Source organism: Lepisosteus oculatus, chromosome 14 (assembly GCF_040954835.1).
Source record: "Lepisosteus oculatus isolate fLepOcu1 chromosome 14, fLepOcu1.hap2, whole genome shotgun sequence".
Lineage (NCBI taxonomy): Eukaryota > Metazoa > Chordata > Actinopteri > Semionotiformes > Lepisosteidae > Lepisosteus > Lepisosteus oculatus.
Genome location: NC_090709.1, coordinates 52,787,437 through 52,807,098, shown reverse-complemented (window position 1 = coordinate 52,807,098; position 19,662 = coordinate 52,787,437). Strand labels below are relative to the sequence as shown.

The window sequence follows — 19,662 nt, the reverse complement described above, 5'->3', positions numbered from 1 at the left end:
TTAGCCTTGATTGGAAGTTGTTTACTTTAAGGTGTGGTGGCCAAGTGGTAAGGTGTTGGGCTCGTAAACTGAAGTTCATAGATTCAATCCCTGTCCATGCCTGTTTTGTTTACCAAGACTTTCCTTTATCTATATTGTCAATTGTCTTGCAATGTAGAAATCTCTGTAATAAGAAAAAACAAACTATCAGTAGTTGTTAATAATCCTTTGACAAAGCAACGGGTGCATTCAACACACCAGCCTCCACTGCTTGTCAGGATGGCTGAGTGGTCTTAGGTGCCAGACTCAAGGACTCAATCATGTGTAGTGACAGTTTTATGTTATTCACAACACAGATTTCCCTTCATGTTTATTAAGATGTGTAATTTGTATGTTGGTTGTATGAGAACAGTTTCTTCAAAAGTCCCATCAATTAACAGTGGAGAGCTAGCCAATGTACATCTTCATGAAAACTCTCTTTAAGGCGATTACAAGTGTCTTGAAAAAATATGCGTCATATTTTTAAAATAGTTTAGCTCAAGATGCAACGGGAGTATAAATGAATACTCCCGCCCTCCAATCCAAGATAAAACTCTATGTGTGAATCTTATTTTACTTGAAGTTGATGATGTTGGTCATTATTGGAAATTGCCCAGTGATATCAACTCAGGTACTCAGTTGTTACGTGCTTTAATTCGATAAATGCAAAGCATTTGTATTCCCTCCAATTATCAATAAGGTCAATAATGTATTAAGCATTACATGCCCCTTTTTTCCCTAGATGATGTTCATGTTGGATCAGTGAGAAAGGCACGCCTGGTTGTGCTTCAACCAGCACCTTACTATCATTTTAGTCCTCACCTGACTGCACTAAGCAATTGTACCACAGAGACTCAAACGGGTCGGTTTTCTCCATTTACAGTTTTTGGGAAAAAATAATCTGCATTAAGATTGTATTTCAAATTTCACAAATTGAAAGTATTTCTTGAAAAACGTTGTTTCAGAAAGAAACTGAGTAGACGTGAATAGCCCAGTCAGTAGAATATCGAACTTTGCATCTCAGGGTCCCTATTCAGGGGGCTTATTTTCTTGCAACTACTTATTCCATGCCGAAACAAGAACGAGAAACAACATTTCAGCAGTGGAGTCTTCTTTGGGTGTGATACAGATTAACCTTTACTTGTTTCTTTCAGATTATTTAAACCTCCTCTCCAGCACCTAAACTCATCAGTTGCTTTCAGTAGCTAAAGACACAGACCACACTGCTCCAGTTGAGGTTCAAACTCACAACCTCAGCATAACTCCACTGTCCACTGCTGTATAAGTACCACATGCTGACCGATTGTGCCACTGATGCTGTATACCTCCCTCTCCTCATACAGACTGCAGCTGCAGAAACACAGGGTGAAAACATGGTTTCGATTGTGGATCCATCTTCACATGGGGGAAAGGGACAGTAAAATAGCAAGGAAAATACAAGAGAAGAACTGAAAGAATTGTGCTCACTGCAAAGTAGGAAGGAAAGAGGTGGCCGGATACATAAAACAGCTCGGCGGATAATTTGTAACGCCAATATTTTTTTTAACTAAGTAGCCTTAATGGCAACACAGTGTTAGGAGTTCGGCTTTTCTTATTTCTTCTGCAGAACCAGTGGTATCGGAATATACTGATCCGCATAAGAAGCGCTTTTGGTTTCTGATCGATTTTATTGAGCACTGCTCTAAACTTTACATTTGCTCGTGCTAGTTTTCCCCATGAAAGAAAGACATTTCTCTACATGATTTCACTTTTTTTCTTATCAACGAGGAGAAAGAAATAAAATATATAATTCATTATAAGAACCCCAGGCAAGATGGCTGGTGGTCTAGGGCATTCAGTTCACAGTTTCCCCTGGAGATGTTTGTTCAAATCTCACTTTTAATAAAGAGGTTTTTTCTTGTTAGAGTAGAAATGATAGAAGCCTTAAGTGGGAAAAAAATCACAACATCTTGCATTTCACGTGTTTAACGTTAATTGTCTCAGTGGTTGTTTTGGTGATGGCTCTTCTCCCTTGCAAGGTGGCGGCAAACTTCTTCAGAGAGGGAGTCTCCCACGCATGGCTTTTCTTCATCAAAAGCGGAGACAACAGAAACAGACTTCAAACTGAAATTAATTACTTCTTGAGCGTTTATGACAGTCTTTAAAAAGCTGAGAGAAGGCGAAAACGTCAGTAGTATAGAGGGACACCTTTCGTCAAACTTTCTGACATGCTGTACATGCCTTACCTGTAATACAGCTACTAATAAAGATATACATTAAAGTTAATTATTAATAAATACTACTATTATTCATAAAGACGTATTCATAAGATTCATCGTGAATAGTTGCGGTGTCTGGAAAGCAACTGTAGTTACATATAGAAAAAAAGAGTTGTAGTTATTGAGGTAATTTCAGGTAGAATGTAAGAACTAAAGTTAACTAGTCCCACAGTAATGCGTGGGGTCCTATCAATAGAAAAAAATTGTAACTTGAAAAAAACAACAACCACAAAACGAGAAGTCTTCTGGGAACCTAGGTAAATCCCTGTAGTGGTCTAACAACTATAAAAACAAACAAACAAATGAAACAACTTCAAAACATATAGAAAAACAACATTAAAAACATATCTGGGGAACAACAAAAACACAGAATCTAACTGCGAGAGCTTTTTCAAGTTTTTGGTACTCCATCGTGCTCCTCTCGTCTAAGTAGATATCTCTCAGGTCAGTTGGAGGTCCACAGCTGATGGTAATTTAAGTAAGTAGCTGTGTCAGCATGCATGGGCTGCAAAGGAAGGAGGAAAGGTTTATTCCATGTTGAAACGAGAAGAAAACACAACGTTTTGGCTGTGGAGCCTTCTTTGGGTGTGATATGAAATAAACCTTCACTTGTTTATTTCATGTTAATTTAGACGCGATCTCTAGCAAATACCTAAGAGCATCTAAACTCGTCAGTTGCTTTCGGTAGCTTAAGACACAGGCTACACTGCTTCAGGTGAGGTTCGAACTCACACCCTCGGCATGACTCTGCTGTGCACTGCTGTAGAAGTACCACGCGCTGACCAATTGCGCAACTGGAGCTGTGTAACTACCTCCATCACTTGATGTTCATCACTTGTATTTTCTTTAGTGTTTCCCTCGACTGTCAGGCCTTCAAGGTTTGCTTTCAGAATCTGATTAAACACATGGGGTGAGTGTTTAAACCCCTGTGGCATACGAGTGTATGTGTATTTCTTACCTTTGTATGTAAATGCAAACAGATGTCTGCATTTTTCTGCCAGGGGTACGCTAAAGAATGCTCCACATAGATCAATTACCGTAAAATATTTAGCATCAGGGGGAACATTAGTCAGTTATGTGTGTGGATTTGGAACATCAGCAGGCCAATCCTGTACTATTTTGTTTACTGCCTTTAGGTCATGGACCAGTCTCCACTTTTGTTTATCTGCCTTAGGAACTGGCAACAGGGGTGTATTGCAACAACTGTTTGTTTCTATCAATACCCCTGCTTCGACTAGTCCTTCAATTGTCATTATTATATCCTCTTCTACCTCAGGCTTCATGCTATATGGTGCCTTCCAAGGGAGTTTGACACCAAGTTTTGTGCTTATGTACACAGGGCTGGCTGATTCTACCAATCCTACATCAGTATCGTGTTTTGACCATACCCTAATAGGGATGCTGTTCTCCATTTTTTCCCTAAGCTGATCACTAACTGTCATTTCTCCACCTAACTGTACCTGCTGTCTGGCTGTAATTTCTACCTCTCGTGGAACTCCAGTCATCAATGTGGCGCACAGTATCTTAATGAGTGATTTATCTACAGAGTGATAAATCAAAGGATTATCTATTTTTTCCCAATGGATTTCTTTTGCTCGCTTCATCATGGGACCTAGGTCCTTCGCTGTAGCTCCCTCATTTACCAGTAAATGAGGTAAATGAGCCACCTGTTCCAGCTGTCAGCCTACTATACCATGTTCAACCAACACTAATAATATTACTGTTGTAATAAAGGAGCAAGAGAAGCGCGGCCAGTAGAGCTGGCGACCCTTAAGTTTAGGATTGTGGATTCAAGGGTCATTTGTGTCCTTTCTTATCACTCTAATCTTTTAGTAGAACAGTGCAAGCAGGACGTGATAGCATACAGTGACAACCCAATATCTTATGAGCTTTGTGTAATTCAGCTTTCTTACCACTTTGGGGCTCGATTCAGATATCGCTGTGAAAGCAAGGGGCAAGCAAAGGCTTTTCTAAATCGAGGGTTATCTGCTCCCGAGTAAGTATAAACACATGAGTGTTTACTGTTTGAAGACCGCACTTTGTCAAAATACTGCTTTTTCTTAATTTCACATTATGGTATTTAGACGGGGCAAAGTAGTGTAGCCCTTGTACAACTTTGATTAGTGTGTGTTATTCGGTTTTGAGGTTTGAGGGGCGTAATGCAAATCGAGCTGGTGAATAGAAAATGAAACAGGAATCACTTCTTCGGCAAAGAAATCCAAGAAGCATGGAAACCCGTGGGATTTTAACAGTACAGAACACTCACAAATCACAGTGTTGCTGCATTCTTCTGCTCCTTTTATATTTCGGTCTTTGACTTTTGAATGCATACCTTACCAGAAATCTTTCTTCACTTACAGACAGCTCAAAAAGTTCTTAATGCAGAAATCGGAGCCCATCTAAAATTTCCTTTCTGCTAATCACATTAAAGTGTTGACAAAGCAGTTTCCTGCCCATCGTGTTCTTGATAAGCGGTTTCTCTGTTTTCCTCCTATTGTCATTGTCAGCGAGCAGAATAAGACAGGAACAATGCACAAAAAATAAAAAATGAAGCCATCAGAAGTAGGATTTGATCCCACGCTTCCATTCGGAGATCAGAACATCCAAACAAGATGAAAGACAGCAGTTGTTAAGTCTGAAACCTTAGATGCCATCCTGACAAGCAAATACAGAATGTGGGCTGAATTCACCAGTAGTTCACTAAACTGAGTTTCTTCCTTGAACAGATTTGCTTGTCTACAGAGTAAATTGCAAAGTCCAGGTGTGCAAGGCTCATGGACACTAATTCACAAACACGTACTGCTGTAATAAATGCAAAAGGATCTTCCACAAAGTATTAGTTGGGGGGGAGGGGTTCACACTTATGCAACCAGGGTGTTGTAGGTTTATTAGTTTAAATTATTTTTCCTAATAAGTATCTGTTTGTTTTTCTCTTGAATTTTGTTGGTTGCAAGGTCACATTAAGGATGGAAAGATGTCTGACATGATTTATCTTGATTTCTGGCTTTACATCACAAAACCCTGCAGTTTCAATAAGGGTGTGTAGACTTTTTATATCAACTGTATTGTCACTTCCTTTGTTAAGCGCCTTGCGGCAACCTTGTTGTGAAAGGCGCTATATAAAAATAAGTTGAATTTAATTTAATTTAATTTATCCAGAGCATCAAGGCACTTTACAAAACATGCATAGAAAAGTAGAGTATAAATGTCTAATACTTTAGTTTCTGAAGTAACTGCTTGAATAATCCAACTGCCACTGTTGTTACTACTGCTTCTGCTCCTATAACTACTACTACGACCTTGACTTCTGATTCTAATACTAATTCTGATACTTATACTCCTGCTACTACTACTGCTGTCATTACTAGTAATAGTGATAAAAAACAGGGCACTCACAGATCTCTGGACGTGGGTCTGGAAAGTGGTTCCATTCACAAGTGACTCTGGACCTCAACACCTGTTGATGGGTCACCTTTGTCAGACACAGCAGTGGAGCCCAAGCCCACCTACACACATACTCACACACACTGACAGATATATGCCCACACACTCACACACATTATCACACACTGAAAGACACACATCCAAATACTCACACACAGACACTACACACACTCACAGACACACACATAGACACTACGAATACTTATAGACACACATCCACAAACTCACAAACACACACTCCTCACAAACACCACACACAAACAGACACATACACTCATAACTACAAATACACTATAAATAACACTAATACAAATACCACTAATATTGCAACAGTAACACCATCACTAAGACTTACACTATCATCCTCTCTAACACTGACACTAAATACTACTACACTAATAATACTAATAATAACAGTAATGCTATCACTTAAACTAACATGACTACTAGTGTAAATAATCTAACCTTATCTCTGTAATTATCACTAATATTAACAGGAATACTAGCATTAAAACAATCAATAGCACTATCATCATTAATACTCACATGAAAACTCTCATTAATATTAAAACTACCGATTGTACTCACACTAATATTAACATGAAGACACTAATATTAGTATTAGTTGCTGTCCGTGACGTCACACCACTCTTTGTGACAAAGGCGAGACACCTAGCCGTGGACAGTGACGTGGCGCCTGTTGCTGTGGTTACCATACTTATGATTTGTAAACAAATGGAAAATGCATTTCAACTGTTACTTAAACAAATTTATCAACTTGGAATATAATTCTCTAGCTCTAGGATTAAATTTTTAAATAATAATTTGAATAACCATTCTTTAATTTTGGATTGAACATTATTAACACTAAACGCACTATGGTAATTGATCGATACAGGCTGTATTGACTGTTTTCTAGATATTACAAACAGGGTCAAAACGGGAAAAGAATTAGTACTCACCAATCCGTGAAGTTAATCAATTATTCTACGGTTCTTCAGTTGAATCAATTAGTTGTCGATAGATAAGTGATCAATAACTCTCCTCCGTGCGCTCCGCTTGCCTCCCGCGGTCTCGCTCTCTGATCCTGGTGCTCTGGCTGGTGACCGTGACGTCACAGCGCTCGTTCTGATGGAGCAGACATGTCTCCGCTGGAGGAGACTCCTGTCCGGAGCCCAGGATATAACATCTTACAGATATAACATCTCCAATAATAAAGGCGATTCGTAACAGCTGGAAATGGAGAGTGACAAACCAAGGAATAAAATTCATTAAACCAAAAAAAATAGTTAACTTCACAGACTAAAATAATAGTATAGCATACTCCTGTAGAGCAGAAGAGAAAGGGCACAAGTCCCTGTAATGAGCTCTTTTAAGCATTTTAAACAAATCTCCACAGAATAGAAGCCAGGAGGATCAGACACCTGATCCTGAAGGTTGAAGAGTATCTCCTGGTTTTATTTCCACCAGAGCTCTCAGGTCCTCAGCCGGTTTGATGATTTAATTAACTGTATAACTGTTATCAGACTCTGTTTAACTGTATATTTATAAGACTGTCTGCGAGAGATGTGTGGGAGACGCTGAATCCCAGGGATGGTGTGGAATCACACACAGACAGGTCTTCTGTGTGATCTGAGTCCCACTGCTCAGAGCTAAAGACTGGCCAACTGGTCACTATTGTAGACACAACCATTGGTCTGCTGCTGCTGAGAATCATAATACACTGGTAAGAGTGGCAATACTCACAACCAATTAATTCAACTGAAGAACCGTAGAATAATCGATTAACTTCACTGATTGGTGAGAGTGAATTATTTTCGCATTTTGACCCTGTTTTTAATATCTAGAATACAATTCAACTGAAGAACTCAGATTGTCAGGATAAATAGAAGGATGGAGATGAGCTTCTGTCTGTTCAGGAGGTAGGAGTTTTGGTAAAGTACTGAGGGATCCAATGCTCTGTGTGTGAGTCTGAGCTGTGAATCTGACTGAGAGGAGATACATTTTTTTATTCTGTCTGTGAGAAGTCTTTTCCTTTGCCAATCAATGTTACATCCCATTCAGATACTCTGCACAGACTGTCAGAGTGAGAGAAAAGGAGAGAGAGATGGACAGATAAGAGCACACACAGCGAGAGAGACAGGAAGGGGGAGAGAGAGGAGAAGACAGTGCAGGTGTTCAGCCACACTGTGACCACAGGAGACAGGAGGCTTTTCTCAGCTGCTGAGGAGCTCAGGGCTCAAGGCCACTCAGGCTCAGAGGTTCTGGCAGCAGTCAGGTCTGGGAGCTTCTCCTCATACTGACTCTGGAGCTCTAAGAGTCAGCCTCCATTCTGACAGGAATAGCCCCTCCTGTTCAGCCCTGAAAGACACACTGAGAGAGCTGTTAGAGCCCTGAGACAGCTGTGGGGGTAGAAGACCTGTCACCCTGTAGAGCTCTGAACACTGGGCTCCCCTGTGTGCCTCACTGTACAGCAATAGAGCTCTGACTGGACTCCCTGTGTGTCTCTGTACAGCACTAGAGATCTGAACACTGTGCTCCCCCATGTGTCTTCCTGTATACCTCATCACACTGCACTGCACAAACCACAAACTCACTGCACAGTCTGACCTGCAGTTCCAGTAAAGCTCTGTCGAAACAGGCCCATTTCCTAAAGACAGGGGAGTGAAGAGATAGTGCAGTTTTACTGAAGATAATATGTCCCTCTCTAAAAATATGCTGTCATATCATTATATGACATTTTTCCATGCTAGCCCAGCAGGAATTGTGGCCTTAAATCACAGCTGTTCAGCTGTATTAACAAGAACTGATTGTTTCTAGTTAATCATTTTGTTGTTTTTTAATACTTTGAAACAGACTCCTGCTCTTCTGCTCCTGTAGTTATTATGGTGAAGCTGCAACAAATATTACTGCTGCTATTACTACCACTAATACTGCTACTACAACTATGACAGCTACTACTACTACTGCCACTGATATAACAGCTACTAGTAATATTTTACTACTACTACTACTAAAGCTACTAGTACTACTGTTCCTACTGCTGCAGGTACTACTGTTACTGCTGCTACTGCTGGCACTGCTACTACTTCTGCTACTATTAATAAGAAGGATGTGAGCCGTGTTCTCACTGTTCAGCCTTGGTCTATTAACAAGTACTGATGTTTTCTTTTTGTTGTTTGACTCCTGCTCTTCTGCTCCTGCTGCTGCAATTATTAAAGTGAAGCTCCAACACAGCTTTACTATATTGTTGAACTAAAGATTTGAAATACAGCATAACTACTACTACTGTTACTATTGCTCATGGTTCTAGTGTTACTACTGCTACTACAGCTACTCCTACTGCTACTACTAATGTTTCTAAAACTACTAGTAGTACTGTTACTGCTACTAATACTGCTGCCACTGACACAACTGCTACTACCACTACTACCATTACTACTACGACAACATTGGAGCCCAAGCCCACCTACGCACATTTACACACACTGACAGATATACACCCACACACTCACACACATTCACACACAAAGACACTACACATACTGACTAACACCATACACATTTATACACACAATCACACACACACTTGCAAAAATACAAACTAGCACACATTCACAGACACACACATACTGTAGACACTAAACTCAGAGATACACACCCACACACTGATACGCACACATTTACAGAATCACACATAGACAGTACACATACTCACAGACACAAACTCACACAATGACGGACACCACATACACTCTTACCTAAAGTTACACTATAACAAACACTAACAAAAATACCACTAATATTACAACAGTAACATTATCACTATGACTAACACTATAATTATTACTAACAATAACACAAAATTACTACAACACTACTAATACTTATAATAACAGTAATGCTATCACTAAAACTAACATGACTACTAGTGTAAATACTCTAACAGTAAATCTATAATAAGCACTAATATTACATGAATACAAGCATTACAACTATCAGTAGCGCTATCATCATTAATACTCACATGAACACTAGCATTAATATTAAAACTACCAGTTGTACTCTCACTAATATTAACAGGAATACACTAGCATTAGTATTAGTAGCTGTCCGTGACGTCACACCGCTCTTTGTGACAAAGGCGAGACGCCTAGCCGGGCACAGTGACGTGGCGCGTGTCGCCGTGGTTACCATACTTATGATTTGTAAACAAATGGAAAATGCATTTCAACTGTTACTTAAACAAATTTATCAACTTGGAATATAATTCTCTAGCTCTAGGATTAAATTCCTAAATAATAATTTGAATAACCATTCTTTAATTTCGGATTGAACATTATTAACACTAAACGCACTATGGTACTGTAATTGATCGATCCAGGCGGTATTGACCGTTTTCTAGATATTTAAAACAGGGAAAAGAACGGGAAAAGAATCAGTACTCACCAATCAGTGAAGTTAATCGTTAATTTTACTGTTCTTCAGTTGAATTAATAGGTTGTCGATAGATAAGTGATCAATAACTCTCCGCAGTGTGATCCGCGCGCCTCCCGCGGTCTTGCTCTCTGATCCCGGCGCCCTGGCTGGTGTCTCTGACGTCACAGTGCTCTTTCTGACATATATAACATCTCCCAAAAAAAAAAACACACCGGGCATTGAAGAGAGGCGATTCATAACAGAATGTATAATATTTGTGTGCGTCAGCAGTGAAACTGCATGTTGATTGATGGAGGGCTGACCGGGTAATAACTGGTTACAGGTTAAATAATAAAGAGTTTGTTCGAGTGTCACATCTTCGTCCTGGGTTCTTAATTTTTACACTATACGTGTATGAGAAACAAGACAGTGTGTGTGTGTCCTGGTGATTCTGGGAGACAGATCGAACCTGGGCTAAAAGAGAGGGGGCTTAGCCCTCTTCCATTTGCAAGTTCAGAGTTGTACAACCCATTTGTATCTGCTAGACGGCGCAGTCGTCGTGCACAAAGAACACTTTGAAAAGCGTCAAAAGCAACTCATTCCGAGTTGGTCGTTTGTGTTTCTGAAATGCTGAAATGATCTCACGGCTCCTCGGTCGTCATTTCTGCTCCGTAAAGGAATCACAGCACGCGTCGGCTTCCAGCACGCTGGGTCGGGACACGATGCCGGGGGTCGGAGAGAGCGATGTCTTCCTCGTTAGTATAGTGGGGAGTATCCCTGCCTGTCACGCGGGAGACCGGGGTTTGATTCCCTGATGGGGAGTTGCTCTTCTTCTACCTCCTTAGAGAAAAGACTGCCTTTCACTTCTCTGTTTTCTTTCACAGCGTCGTGCACCTTTTCATTGCTCTCGCTTTCAGAGCCTCCGCACGGCACACGACTCGACATCAGGAAGCACATTGAAGTGAAAGCAGGAAGCGCTGCGACATACACTGTGCAGATCCCGCCACTCTAAGAGGTGAGTGGGTCTGTTCGATGCACAAAGAATGCTTTGATAAGCGTCAAAGGCAAGTCACAAAGTTGGTCGTTTGTGTTTTCCGTTCAGACGCGAAATGCTGAAATGATCTCTCGGCTCCTCGGTTGTCATTTCTGCTCTGTAAAGGAATCACAGCACACGTCGCCTTCCAGCACGCTGGGTCGGGACACGATGCCGGGGGTCGGAGAGAGCGATGTCTTCCTCGTTAGTATAGGACCTGTCACCTGTCCCCACCTGTCACGCGGGAGACCGGGGTACATCAGGACGCGTATTGAAGTGAAAGCAGGATGCGCTGCGACATGCACTGTGCAGACCCCGACACACTAAGAGGTGAGTGGGTCTGTTCGTTCACAGCGCTAGGCGAATCCCCAATCCCCTTTTGTGCCTGGCGACAAAAGAAGCCTGTTTCCGCCCAGTTTCGAACAGGGGACCTTTCGCGTGTGAGGCGAACGTGATAACCACTACACTACGGAAACAGTGGCGAGATGTGCCCAGCGGCCCAGCGCTGACCTTCGCCAATGCGATTCAGCTGCTTCCAGTGCCTTTATTGGAGTGCGCTGATGGACCGTGCTCTCTCTCCAGAGACCAGCACGCCTGTCATGGACGGAGCAGGAAAGGCGGCGCAACATTCTACAGCCCTCTCCACGCAATTGACGAAATCAGGCTACTGAAGTGGAGAAAATCGCCTCTCCAGAAAGTGCAAATATCATCTTGGAGAGTATAAATCCTATTGCCGAAGGTCAGCCCTGTCTACCAGAGTAACCCTCCCACCTCCTGCAGCGATGATCAGCTCGTCTCACACGCGAGAAGTTTCGGCTGGAAACAAGCGCCCCCTCTTCTCGCACGTTTTGCATGTTCGAGTAGTTTTCATGCGGCTCCTTCGTACACGGTGCTGATCTTTTGGAAAGCAGGAGGCAAAACCGACACGTTCTAATACCGGGAGTCAAACCCGGGCCGCCTGGGTAAAAACCAGGAATCCTAACCGCTAGACCATATGGCAGCGAACAGCCATGCTGTTCCCGGCATCATGCAAGCAAACTACATAAATATGAGAAAACACGCAAGAGAGTTGTCACTCAGAGTGTCGAAGGGTCGATGTATACTGGGGCTCAGTTGAAATGCAACGTCAGGACTTTTCCGAATTATGTCACACGAAGAAAGCACAGCCTTTTCCGCATTGGCACGTGTGTATCGGTAACTTGCCGTGATCGTATAGTGGTCAGTACTTTGCGTTGTGGCCGCAACAACCCCGGTTTGAATCCGGATCACGGCAGAATAGGGGCGTCTGCTTTTACTACTTGCACGAATGAAGGCAAAAAAAAGCCAATCGATGTGAACGAACGGCGCTTTACAGAGGAGTACTGCCTGACTGGATCGTTGATGAACGACAGAGGCCACTCCGACCTCTTCTCGGTTTTCTTCAATGACTTACTAAGGATCTTCTTCACATTCGCCCATGCAGGGGAAGCCAGTTACACCAAAGCAAACGCAGGAAAGTGCATTTCAAGCAGAGACCAGGAGGGACTTGTTTACACCGAGAGTGGTCGGAGAATGGAACGATGCGCCCAGCCCTGTTGCTGGAGCTGATTCTTGATGAGATCTTGGGCTCACTAAGAAGCCCCCGCTGGATGCTAATCTCTCTGTTTTTCTTGCAGGTCCTGCGCTGCTTTTGAGCCGACAGAGCTCGTCCTGGTCTGTCGGCACAGCCCAATTGCAAATGATCGGCTCCGCGTACAGAAGGAACGTGCGTTTGGTACAAGAGTGCAAGAAGGCACTGGAAATACATTGGGAACAAATGACCGGTCGCTCAATACCTCTGTGAAGTACAGGAGCATGCAAAATGAGGCTGCTTCCGCCCGGTCTCGAACCGGGAACCTTTCGCGTGTTAGGCGAACGTGATAGCAGCTACACGACGGAAACCTGCAGGGACTGCTGCTGGTGTCTCGCTTGCGTTTCGGGCTGAGAAAGGGAAGCGTCACTTTAGGCAGGGGGCACTGGAGAGAGGAACAAAGGGCGCGATGAAAAAAAATGCCGAAACCTGGGATCGAACCAGGGACCTTTAGATCTTCAGTCTAACGCTCTCCCAACTGAGCTATTGCGGCGGTGCACAGAGCGCACTGCCACCTGCTCCAGCTTTCCTGTGTTGCGGCATGAGCGCACCAAGAGGAGCGGGAGAGTGTTGCAGGAACGTCACTCAGAAGGAAAGCCACCCAGCTGCGCCCTCTGAGCTCTGTCAAGCGCATCTTCCTCGCATGGACTCCTGCCTGTGACAGGCAGGAAACAATTAGCAAGAACAGAACAACACCCCATGGGTGTTTCATGACCACACCTTAGGTTGTGACACGTGCAGGTGTGAGGGGTTGCCGGGCTACTTTGGAGCAGAGCTTGGGCGGAGGGGGGGGCGGAAAAGTTGACAAAGAGGTGACACCTCAAGGTCTGCACGATCACAGCTCTCCGCCGCCCCAGGCTTCCGCTCGATAAGCTACTGGACACACCCACCCCTCCTCACACAGACCGTGGAAAAGCTCCCGAGTGGGAGGGCTCTCTCTTCCTCCCAGGAGCTCTTGGACACGACGCACAGACAGGGCGCGGGGAGCCGCCGCCTGCAAACACGGCTCCAGGCAGGACTCCACTCCGCAGGAGCCGCAGAGCAGAGGAGATGAGGGCAGCTTAGCTCCTGTGCAGAGACCTGAGCTGTTGTTGCTGCGGACGCTGTCTTTTCTGTTCTCGGGGTAGGAGTGAATGTTGAGTTGCCCTTAGAAATGAAGCAGAGCACTTCAACAGCACGGGTGTGTGTGTGTGTGCGCCCTGGTGATTCTGGGAGACAGATCGAACCTGGGCTAAAAGAGAGGGGGCTTAGCCCTCTTCCATTTGCTAGTTCAAAGTTTTACAACCCATTTGTATCTGCTAGGCGGCGCAGTCGTCGTGCACAAAGAACGCTTTGAAAAGCGTCCAAAGCAAGTCATTCCAAGTTGGTCGTTTGTGTTTTCAGTTCAGACGCGAAATGCGGAAATGATCTCTCGGCTCCTCGGTTGTCATTTCTGCTCCGTAAAGGGATCACAGCACGCGTCGGCTTCCAGCATGCTGGGTCGGGACACGATGCCGGGGGTTGGAGAGAGCGATGTCTTCCTCGTTAGTATAGTGGCAAGTATCCCCGCCTGTCACGCGGGAGACCGGGGTTCGATTCCCCGACGGGGAGTAGCTTTTCTTTCACCTCCTTAGAGAAATGACTGCCTTTCACTTCTCTGTTTTCTTTCACAGCGTCGTGCACCTTTTCATTGCTCTTGCTTTCAGAGCCTCCGCACGGTACACGACACGATCTTTTGGAAGGCAGGAGGCAAAACTGACACGTTCCCATACCGGGAGTTAAACCCGGGCCGCCTGGGTGAAAACCAGGAATCCTGACCGCTAGACTATATGGGAGCACACAACCCTGCTTTTCCGGGCATCATGCAAGCAAACTACATAAATATGAGAAAACGCAAGAGAGTTGTCACTCGGAGTGTCGACGGGTCGATGTATACTGGGGCTCAGTTGAAATGCAACGTCAGGAGTTTTCCGAATTATGTCACACAAAGAGAGCACAGCCTTTTCCGCCCTGCACCGGGGTAAAGTTAGCTTGAAGTTCGAAAACGATTTTGGCACGCCTGTAGCGCTTTCACGAAATCTCTTAGAGTTACGAAAACACTTGCTTTGTGTATAAAATACATTGTGGATGATTTCTCAGCCTTTACTATTTCGTTTTTATGACATTTTTTTGACCAAGCACGAATATGCTTTTGTCCATATCTCCGCAATGGAAGCACAGAACGCCTTCAAACCAAAAGCATTTTAAAGACCACGACTTGTGGATATTTCCACAGCCTTTACATCAAACTATCGGTGAGCTAATTATCTTTTTTTAAACCTCCGGTTTTTCATCGATGCGTAATTACGCACGAACTGGAACCCGGGGGACCGCTGTGTGCACACGTTCACAAAGCGAGAAATACTGTTCAATACGGCTTCGTGCGAAAAACCGGTATATGACCATAGGAAGCAGAACAGCGCGGTCTCCAATTACCCAGACTGTAAGCACGGGAATAAAGCTTTTTTTGATTTCTGAAACCCTTCCTTTACGTCCTGTTTTCATTCAGGTAAGGGTCAACTATATTCACAATACTACTGACAGCAGGAAGATAAAAATATTCTTTACTCAGCAGCTTATTAAAAACAGCTCCCATGATGTTCATACCGACTTTTTACACAGAACACTGACACAGCTTTGACACAATGCACTGGGTAGGGGTATTCTGTTCACAAACCAATAGCATTTAAACCACAGCACCCACAATGCTGCAGGTGAGTGTTTTGCACACTAAGCAGGTCATCTGACTATTCCCAGCTTTGTTTTGGGTTATGGAACCTTTATTTTTTTATGATTTTCTGAAGTTAACACTACAGGTGGGATGGGTGGGTTGTCTTCATGGCTCAATAGCATTTCGAATACAGCACCCACTCTGCTGAAACCAAGTGTTTTACACACCAGACAGGCCCTCAAACCTCATACAACCTTACTGTGGCTGTGGCCCCTTTCTTTAATTTTTTATGATTTTCTGAAGATTACACTACAGGTAATACACTGGGACAGGTGGGTCGTCTTCATGGCTTCATGATTTTTTGACTGTAATCAAGTGTTGTGCACACAAGGCAGGCCTCCTGACCTTTCACAGTCATGCTTTGTTGTGTGAAACTTTAATTCTCTTTTTAGGATTTTTTGAACATGGGAACTTCCACCGAGATGAATGAGGTGCTCTTCAATAGCTTTTTCATCTATACACACAAGCGTATGTAACCAAGACACTCAGAACCAACAGAATCAACGTGAAGTCATAGAAAATCAAGAATGCCCCCGAGACATCTGCACCCCCCTCTTGGACCACTCTGGTATCAACACCCCCAAACCAATCCATACCAGCTAACAAGACTCAGAATCGGTGCAACCCTCCAACCTGGACCAAGAGCAGGATGGGACAAGTACCTGCACCACACTACGCACCCCTCATCCAGACCAGCAGGACAGCCAGACAGCACCATCATGACACACATAATGAGATCACTCTCTGTCAGTATGTGTAACATTCTGGGCCTGGGCTCCTCTGTAGTTTGGCTGAAGGGAGTTCAACAACATTATTAAACGGACTGACATCATAATCTGACAAGATACATTGTTTAGGGGAGACTTGTCCACCCACTGTCCCCCTGGTAACGTGAAGATCATTGTCCCTTGGCTTACCTAAACCAGAATCACTTGGGTCTCCGGGGCGGATCGGTGTATGGTACAAAGTCTTAAAAACAGAACATTGTTGAATTGTCTATAAAAAACAACCAATATCCCTTGGATTTCCCAAACACAAAGCTGAAGCAAGTATACTAACTCCATACCCTTAAACTACAAAAGGCCTGTGGCGTAGACAGGGTAAACAGCCACATCATGTGACATAACTGCATGAGCCTAGTGATGAGCCTAGTTTAAAATACTCAACCCCATCCTGAAGTACGGATGTTTTCCTTTGGCCTGGAATCCAGGACTGATCACCTGACCCTAACAACTGCCGGAGCATTTGTGTGAACAGTATTTATGAAGACAGCATATCAGCTCAAGGACATGATGACTATGGGACACAACACAATGTGAACCCCTATTTCTGTGAAGACATAATAAGATTTCTGTTGCAAAGATACATGGCACTATTTCCACTGTGGAGTGGAATTTTGTTGGGTGACCTGGCAAGATATGCTTCAGACAGCAAAAAAGACATATCAATGTCAGAGGTAGCACAAACAAGAGCCACTAATTGTCATGTTGAGACCTGGTTTGGCATTGTCAAGCATTCAATACTTCAGCACAGGAGGAAACTGAGGCCAGCAGAGTTTATTACGATAATGAGACAATCCCTCCAAGGCCGGTACAGAGAACATATAATCCAAAATGCTCTCCCCAAAAAGGTTTTGACGGCTCCATTGATCACCACTAAGACACGTCATGAACATGCACAGGAACAATGGGCAAAGAGAGCACCAGGTGTAGGCAAAGAAACAAAAAATAAATTCTACAGCGCACCACAGAAAATTCCAATCCCCAAAAAATGAGAACACAGGAAAAAAAAGTTAGCAATAGAAATATTGAAACAAATGAAAAATCGCCAGATGACAGCAACGGCCTGCAAGTACAGCAGGGGAAAGCAGGAACCACAGAATATAAAGAATGGCAGCACAAAGAAGAAAGGAAAGTGTCACCCAAGCAAGCTGCCGTGGGCATGGCTGAAGTGATCACACCACACTGTGATGCACGCCCCATCTCAAAACTTATAAAAGAGAAAACAGATTTCAAAAAGAAGGTAGGATTTGTATTTCAAATATTTCTCTGTGTGGACATTCACTTCTTTTTCAGAGCTTATGAATGTCATCTTCTACTACTGTAGGTGTTCTTTGTCGTTTCTCTCTAACTTGTTATACTTGTTGACATACTTGTGTTATACTTGTGGTGTGTAATCTCAATTTTCATTATGTTAGGTCCAGTGATCTCTTGTGTATGCTTTTGGCTTGGTAAATCTTTTTTAGGTACACGCCCTTTGGAACATCAATCCGAGTGAATTAGTGGTTGCAGTTTTGCCATCCATGCACAGTGCAGACACATATATTCTCAGACACTCGGAGTTTGTGTCTCTGAAACCAGATGAGTGGCTCATAGGCGAGGTAAGATGAAAGTGTTTGATTGCATGCATTTGTTAAGGTTTCGGAGCTTTTGTGTAATCAAATGTGTGTGAGTGCGTGAAATCACATCTTCTTCAATTGTGTTTGCTTTTTCCATAAGACCATTGAGTGTTACTTTCAAGTAGCGAAAGAATCCATGGACTTGGGGAAGAAGGTTTTCCTAATGAACCACTACACAACTGGTGTAATCATGAGTGGGAATAGAGAGCGCATGGCTAGACAACGTTTGTCCAAGGTAAGGACATCAAACACAAATGTTGATGGATTACATTAGTGACGGGCAAACATGGTTTTTCACTAACTGATGATTGTTTTATCAATAGAGAAACAAGGAGAGCTACAAGCAATCAAAACAGGTCACAACTGTGCCCATGGTGCTGCCTAAAGAAACTACCTTTATAGTCAGAAATCAAAATTCAAAGGTAGCACACCATCCCTGTGAGGCAGCCTGTTGTACTAATCTTGTCATTCTTTTCATTACAGGTCAACTTTGAAAACTATGAAGCCATTATTAGCTTTTTTAACACTGGTGTCCACTGGAAATTGTTGGTAAGTGTGGTGCAGGTAATCCAAAACAGCGTAGGTTTATAATTACACCTGGAACCATTACAGTTCAAGTGATTATCCTTGTTGCATCTAAAAAAATTACAAAGTCACAATGTATGTGTTCCTCTCCTGTTAAAAAAGGTGGACATTGATAGTGAGTGTCCAAGGCAATGGTGATAGTGCACTTTTCCTAAATTATTATTGTGAATACTGCTGTGTAATGAACAGACAACCAAACAAGTCAAAGTGTCATGTAGGAAAAAAAGTACTGTTAGGTCATTTCCTGACTGTCTTTGCCGAGGTTTGCAAAATATTAAATGTTAAATAATATATAAATATAAATATTATATATATAAAATATTCAAATATTAAAAACCTTTGTTTAAACAACATAAAACTCCTGAAACTGCCTGTGTGTCTGGCCCCACATTAAATGCAACTTCATGTCTGATGATGGGCCCTTTGTTTCTTGCAGTATCTGTATGCTCCATCCCAGAAAGTCTTTGTGGTCGACCCTATGGGGAGTGATGAGATGGGAGACTCCACTGCAGCGGCAAAAAGGTTCAGGTAAGAAATCAAGCATTAGTTTCGTGGTGAAATTCTGCAGGGGCACACATACATTTCAGGTTCAAGTTCAGCATGACAAATATTTCCTCATTTATCAATAACCTATTGTTTTGATTCACAGGGACTTTTTTAAGATGCGCAGGAATGTCCTAGGAAAAGAAGACTGGTTGAATATCAACTGGCACCCAAGCGTGATTGGTCACACCAGGCAAGCAGATGCCTCAAGCTGTGGGGTCTTTGTGATGCAGGTCAGCATAACCTTTCCACGCCGAAATTTTGGACTTAAAACTATTGTATGAGAGATTTTTAGGGAAATAATTGCAACAAACTTTTGTCTGTTAGATGGGCGCAGACATCATTAACAATTTCCCGGATATTCCAACATATATCGAAATAAACAGCAGTGCCAAAGAAATGAGAAAGTTGCGGGAAGAACTGTCAATCAGAATTCTTGAGGCTTCAGGTATTGTACCATTTGATCCTCATTGCCTACTTTTCTTGGTGTATATTATTTTCCTGAAGCATGTTCTCTCTCTGTAACAAGTCTGGATGAAAAAGATTCTCAATTTATTTATATGCAGAACTCATTTGGGTATTCTTTTTGTACTATATAACACAGTG

The 19,662-nt window shown here is 42.9% G+C and overlaps 1 protein-coding gene, 2 long non-coding RNA genes and 4 other non-coding genes across 11 annotated transcripts in view; 3 read left to right on the top strand and 4 right to left on the bottom strand.

Moving 5' to 3' along the window:
• Nucleotides 1–19,662, top strand: part of LOC138242657 (zona pellucida sperm-binding protein 3-like) — a 197,537-nt gene that overhangs the window by 73,909 nt on the left and 103,966 nt on the right. The gene's annotated exons all lie outside the window — the stretch shown is intronic.
• On the bottom strand, nt 1,879–10,319 carry LOC107076327 (uncharacterized). Of its 5 annotated transcripts, none has more exons than XR_011192013.1 (5): nt 10,170–10,319; nt 6,683–8,370; nt 6,309–6,437; nt 5,673–5,733; nt 1,879–2,781 (listed from the first exon to the last, which is right to left on the bottom strand). It is a non-coding gene; the product is annotated as an uncharacterized lncRNA (long non-coding RNA). The 5 variants fall into 5 exon arrangements; XR_011192012.1 differs by lacking the exon at nt 10,170–10,319 and adding an exon at nt 9,748–9,779; XR_011192014.1 differs by lacking the exon at nt 10,170–10,319 and adding an exon at nt 8,852–9,740.
• On the bottom strand, nt 2,984–3,077 carry trnar-ucu (transfer RNA arginine (anticodon UCU)). Its single transcript has 2 exons — nt 3,040–3,077; nt 2,984–3,019 (listed from the first exon to the last, which is right to left on the bottom strand). It is a non-coding gene; the product is annotated as a tRNA-Arg (tRNA).
• Nucleotides 13,202–13,274, bottom strand: trnaf-gaa (transfer RNA phenylalanine (anticodon GAA)). The gene has a single exon. It is a non-coding gene; the product is annotated as a tRNA-Phe (tRNA).
• trnad-guc (transfer RNA aspartic acid (anticodon GUC)) lies at nt 14,300–14,371 on the top strand. The gene has a single exon. It is a non-coding gene; the product is annotated as a tRNA-Asp (tRNA).
• On the bottom strand, nt 14,524–14,595 carry trnae-uuc (transfer RNA glutamic acid (anticodon UUC)). The gene has a single exon. It is a non-coding gene; the product is annotated as a tRNA-Glu (tRNA).
• Nucleotides 17,725–19,036, top strand: LOC138243491 (uncharacterized). The gene is made up of 4 exons (XR_011192148.1): nt 17,725–17,910; nt 18,029–18,163; nt 18,412–18,477; nt 18,950–19,036. It is a non-coding gene; the product is annotated as an uncharacterized lncRNA (long non-coding RNA).